Here is a 6,573-nt window from a genome sequence, read left to right as displayed (position 1 = left end):
GTGCTGGCAGCCAGGCCATATGCCATTGATCGAAACAAGTGATAGTCAGAGGGAGCAACGTCTGGAGAATACGGCGGGTGGGGTAGGATTTCCCATTTCAACGTTTCCAAGTCTTGACCACTTTCGCAACATGGAGTCGAGCATTGTCATGCTGCAAAATCACTTTATCGTGTCTCTCGTTGTATTGCGGCCATTTGCCTTTCAATGCTCGGCTCAAACGCATCAATTGCGTTCAATACCGATCGCCTGTGATTGTTTCAGTCGGTTTTAACAGTTCATAATACACTACGCCGAGCTGGTCCCGCCAAATACAGAGCATGACCTTGGAGCCGTGAATATTCGGTTTGGCCGTCGATGTGGAAGCATGGCCGGGAACTCCTCATGATTTTCTGCGCTTGGGATTATCGTAATGAACCCATTTTTCGTCCCCAGTCACAATGCGATGCAGAAATCCCTTCCGTCTTTGCCTTTCAAGCAGCTGTTCACAAGTAAACAAACGCTGTTCAACATCTCTCGGCTTCAATTCATATGGCACCCAATTTCCTTGCTTCTGAATCATTCCCATGGCTTTGAGGCGTTTTGAAATGGCTTGTTGAGTCACTCCCAATGATCGTGCCAATTCTTTTTGATTTTGACACGAGTCTTGCTCAAGTAATGCCTCCAATTCTGCATCTTCGAAAACCTTCTCTCTTCCACCGCTATGTCTTCGACGTCAAAATTACCGTTCTTGAAGCGTTGAAATCACTCACGCCACGTTCTTTCACTAATAGCGGCCTCACCATAAGTATTTGAGAGCATTCGATGAGCCTCAGCCGCAGATTTCTTCATATTGAAGCAAAAAATTAAACCTCCCGCAAATGACGAGAATTTGGCTCGTAAACTGACATTTTCAATCGAGAATAATTTTATGATGCAGACACAAATCGACTAATGTTTCTATGGGGTTATGTTGACAGATGCCCAAGTTTATTGTATGATCTATTCTATGATCTATTTATTTCGACCACCATTTACCGCTAAAGCCATCTGTAGGAAAACGGCGGAAGCAAAGTTGTACACCTAATATTTTATATATTTTAGCGATATATTTTAGCGATATAGGTGGTAATGGTATTAGTGCCACTGCATTAGAACAGTAGCTAAATCCTTTTGAAGTTTAGGGCCAATGAGCATATGATCGTTCAATGATGTCTCATTTGATGTGCAGCATGAAGCGTTGAAGACCACTCGTAAGCGGGTGATTGCACTGCTTTCACGTAAGACGTAAGAATATAATAAGTTTGCTTTGGTTTGACAACTTCTGTCGGTAGATTTTTGGTCATATGATTGAGTGTTTCGTATTCTGCGAGAAATTCGCGATACTCGGAAGCGATAATTATGTCTCGAATTAAACGTTGTTCCAAGTGGCGAAAACTCGAAGCAGCAATAGAGCGCGATTTGCCTATCGAGATAGTCCGTTTTTAAACAGTAATCGAACGATATAGCATTCCCGATGTATGGGAATGTGTAATTCTGAAGTGCTCTTCGCACTGGTGCTCCTCAGGGCTCCGAGGAGCTTTCTCAATCGAGGCATTTCCTCAATCTTCCAAAAGCGACGAAGATCGCGATCGAGAATTTCAAGAACAACTTCGTGATGCGCAAGCGTGGAAATTGACTCAGTAATCGAAAACGAGGCTATTGGTCCGGAAAGAATCCAGCCGAGTGTCATATTTTGCACGGTAAGCTTATGTTTGGAACCTTTTCAAACATTATCGAGAACGAGCACGAAGAGATAGGCACCGATTATGATGTCGATCGAATCCGAACTCATGGGATCACGATCGGCAAGTTCAAGTCTGCAATATGTCTCCGATTATACGCGGTATTTACTCGATTCGGTAAATATTTCGTTAATGAATCGAAGTATAAACGGTCATAATATAGGCAAGTCCGTCGTGAGATGCCGAAGTAATTGCAATTTGAGCAGCGTGACGGACTGCATTTCGCTAATGCCGGTAATGGAAACGAAGCGATTAATTCTCGAAAGGCATAGGCACTGAGCAAACGATTCGGAGATAAACGGGTCCTTGATCCAGGAGTGCGCAAACAGTGAAAAAATGTTTATGTGGCGAATAAATTCGCATGCGCGCAGTCGCGAGCAAGATTTTGGATGCTATCGTTTTCGCTAACAAGTGCGTAGCGACGGTGATTTCATTTTCGCTACTCCTGAATGCGGATGGCGGTTGCTTAATATCGACAGGCTTAACGGAATTATCAAAATGTAGCAACGTGTGATACCGTTTACTGCACTGTCGACACGCGCGAGAATTTATATAATCTTTCACAGCATGCTTCGTTCTAAAACAGTTCACACAGTTTCTCTCATTTTTAATGAATTCAAAATGTTGAGATGGAGTTTGCTTGAGGAACATAGAACATTGATACAATAGATGTTTCGCTTTGCATAATGGGCACAAGAATGGAACGATAGATAACGTATGTAAGGCGAGAGTTGTCCTTTTGGAGATCGCCTGTGACTTCTCCATTGCGTTCGCGAGTGTAATCGCGTCAAATGCAAGATGCGAGAAATGGATCAAGTTCGCGAGTAATCTACAGTATCACCAAGTTTAAGTTCCCAAGCTTTTCGCGATGACTTATCGAGTTTTTGTGCAATTAAAAAAACAAGATAGTCATTCCAATGTTCAGTTGCGCAACCGAGATTGTTCAGAGCTTGTATCGCTTTATTGGTTTGCAAAGATCGTTGGAGGTTTCTGTCGTGAGTGACGGTAAATTGAAAAGCGATTATAAATGTATCGTAATAAAGCGACATTTATTATTATATCGAGAAACGAGAATATTTCACGCGATAGTAGAATTATCATTGGTTACCGCGAGATGGTCAAGAGCGTTACTTGCATCCCCCTTTATATACGAACACAAATAATGCATACTCGACATTCGTTAAATCTGATTATTATGGGTCATCGATTTAAATTTATCACGAAAACTTTCCTTTTTGTCGAAACTCCCGTCGAAGGTCGGCAGGTTAATTCTTGGAAGATGCAACAGGAACAAATTATTAAGCACTTATGTCATGCAGCGGGATGGGGTTCGCGAATTTCGTGACAGTCCAGTACCTCAGCCATATAGTCGATAGCTTCGTGGAAATGTTCCTCACACGTCAGAAAATAGTTCTAGGTGAAGTACGCATGAGTTGCCTTCAGTTTTTCATCCGCAGCTAACGTAATTTTGCAATCCAGTTCCTGGCGAAGGTCTCCTTAAAAATTGCGAGTCGTTGTCGCGTTATGGCACGTATCATCTTGGCCTAGCTTCTTAAAATTAATGAGTGTGCCGATCTGCTGATTCTGCAAACTCATCAGTTCGTCGAGAGACGACATGCTTTCAACGGAAAGGCACAACTCAGAATGTTCGAGAGTCAAGCAAACAATAACTTTCTTTGGCGATGATCCGGTTCGAAGGACCTAAATATGTGACACTGGTGTCATCGCGTATGAAAGGCTCGCTTGCCAAAGTGGCGTGTAATAACAATAACTCTCTTTGTTATACAAATTTAAATTTTATTATTGAGTCGGATTGAAGATGTATTCAAAGCGGGCGGTAAGCGAAGCTTGTATAATATATATATTTGAGTGGTACAGCTTTTTCGACTTCAAAATTTTTTTCTTCCGCACTTTTTAGAATGATTCAATCCATAAAAAAATAGTTCCTGTCAAATTTCAGCTTGATCGAACAACAGAAACCCACGCCGACTCGTTTGAGTTCCCTTATATTATGGTACATTATCAACATTGGTTTTTAAAAAATATTATCCACAAAATTCAGTCTAAAAGATTTTTTTTTTATTAACATATGCCTTGCTTTTCTGCATCGTTTGAAACCTTATACGGCTTATTTAAACAGGGTGAATTGTTAATAATTAAAAAATTAAAATAAGCAATTTAACTCCGATACCATTGAGTGATCTTTCTTTTCTATCATTTGATTTTGCTCTTTAAGACACCACTTAAACTTGTTCCAATGAATACAATATAAATAAATATGGATAAATATTTAATAAATATTTTAATACAAAATTGGCATTCACAGTTTGAATAAATTGGGCAGGTTCATTAGAATACAAAAGACATTCTCCTAAAGGAATAAGAACGTAAAGAAAAATATTATCTTATAAAATATAAAATTTCATGCAATGTCTGTATGTATATGACGCATTGTATGTGTAGAACAGACTAGAAGGAAATTGAAAACTTTAGAGCACCAAAATCACATAAATTGGAATATCAATAATTCGATGATTATAAAGCATAGAATTAATTATGAGCATGATTTTAATTTGGAGAATGTCGAGAAGTACTTGATGTTGAACGTTTTTTGAGTAAACGTTCGGGTTTTTGAGTTAACATCTGAATGCTTTTACATTTATATACAAAAGAATGGTCTTAATTTACGATCGGATACTGAAGATTTACACACTCTTTTAGAGATTTTAAAGAATAATAATAATAGTTTTTAATTTTTGATTTGTATAATGCGACTTAATTGCTTTTATTTTGTACTTGTTTCCCCTCCTTTTAATTTTTATCTGATTGACCGACATGTTAGGATGGAAATTTATCAGTTATATTTTTGACACTCTATTGTAAGCATGTTACTTGTAAGAACTATTTAATTGATTTATTTCTGCAACGATGCTTAATTTCATATTTTTTAATTTAATCCAAAATTTTAAGATGATTTCTTTGTATATTGAGATGAATTACCTCTTTCTTGTTTTTTGTTTTTTAAATTTTTAATCAATTTATGGACAATGTTAACAGATTTTTGCAACAATAAATCTATCTATTTTATTGATATCAAATTAGGCTTATAAGAAAGAACATATTATGTTTTGTAATTGCTAAGCAGGACTTCAAAGAGAGTTGAATACAATTTATTGATTCTTGGATTAATAAAATAAAAGAATAATAAGTATTCTCTATTACTTTGTGTACTGATTATGCCGTACTCTCGACTTATTGAATTCTATTAATTTTGAATTTGGAGAGTTAGTATCTCGATATTACATTTTAAATTGATAGATAGAAATAATTTGTAAAGTTTTAGATTAATAGAGTAAAAAAACGATGCCGACAAATTAAGTTCTGTCTGAAAAAATATACTTCTTAAAATTTCATTATTGATTCTTTTTCATAATTTATATTACGAATTAATATAATTTATATTACGAATTTATGTTACGAATTATAACTATAACTAATATAAAAATGTGTTCTTAACTGTAAACCAATTTTCTAACTACAATGGTTTCAAAAGGGTTCTTTAAATTTTTTGGCATCCGGAAAATGTTTGTGATAACTAGTCGCTAATAACTCTTAAAAATTGTTTCTTATCCTCATCCCTTGCTATAATCGGTAATTAGCTTTAGTCCCCGTTCAACTGTGTCATTATTTGAATCGTTGTAGATATTGTAATAAAAAATTGATTTCATAGCTAAGATAATATATTCTTATATCAGTTATTGTTAATGAAATTTGTATATAAGTTAAGAGAAGCAATTTCCGGGGAATTTTAAAATATATTTTTTTAGACAGAATTTCATTTGTTAATCTGCATTATTTTTATTCTACTAATTCAAAATTTTACGAGTATTATTTATAAATGTATACATTAAATAAAAAGAAAAATCAAATCAGAAAAGCATCTAATAACATATATATCGGAGTTAAACTATCAATATTTATTTCTTATTCATTAACAATTCACTTAATTACATTAAATGAAACCTATAAAACATCTCAAACGGTCTCAAACGATGCAGAAAAGTAAGACACAAATGTATAAAAAAAGAAAAGTTCTAAAGCTAGGCCGATTTTTGTGGAAAATACGCTTTAAAAACTCATGTTTATAGTATAATATAAGTAAACTCAAAGGTTTAACGAACTGTCGGCACGGGTTCTAGTTGTTCGATCGAGCTGAAATTTAAATTGAAACAGGAATTATTTTTTTGAGGATCGGAACCATTTTGAAGGATGCCGCGAAAAAAATTTGAAACATTTTTTTTTCAAGAATAAAGACGGACCACCTTAATATATACAGAGTATCTCACCCTATATCCACTTTTTTATCTCTGCAGGATAAAATTCAATTAAAAATATGTTCAGACCAAAGTTGTGAGGTTTAAAAAGATCAATTTATTGATCATATTAGTTTGACCTTGGATGACTTTGCCAAGGTCCAATCAAGATTTTTTTTAAATGAAACTTTCTACTTTTTATTCTAGAATCTAATAGCTGATATGAAGAGTCTTAAGGTTCCAGAACCCTATAATAAAGTATCTTTTGATTAAATAGATCTCGAGTATGAAGATTAAAAGTTACAATACTGTCGACATTAACATTATCCAAGGTATACCGCATGGAGGTTGTCCTCAGTCGGATTTATACCTTGTGTGTGTGTGTGTGTGTGTGTGTGTGTGTGTGCGCGTGCGTGCGCGCGTGCGTGCGCGCGTGTGTGTGTGTGTGTGTGTGTGCGTGCGTGCGCGCGCGTGTGCGTGCGTGCGTGTGTGTGTGTGTG

The 6,573-nt window shown here is 36.0% G+C and overlaps 1 pseudogene; it reads right to left on the bottom strand.

Annotated features, from left to right (window-relative positions):
* The window catches only part of LOC105617154, a 9,162-nt pseudogene that overhangs the window by 1,299 nt on the left and 1,290 nt on the right, over positions 1-6,573 (bottom strand).

The sequence above is a fragment of the Atta cephalotes genome, assembly GCF_000143395.1.
Source record: "Atta cephalotes unplaced genomic scaffold scaffold00011, whole genome shotgun sequence".
Lineage (NCBI taxonomy): Eukaryota > Metazoa > Arthropoda > Insecta > Hymenoptera > Formicidae > Atta > Atta cephalotes.
This window is presented reverse-complemented; position numbering and strand designations above follow the sequence as displayed.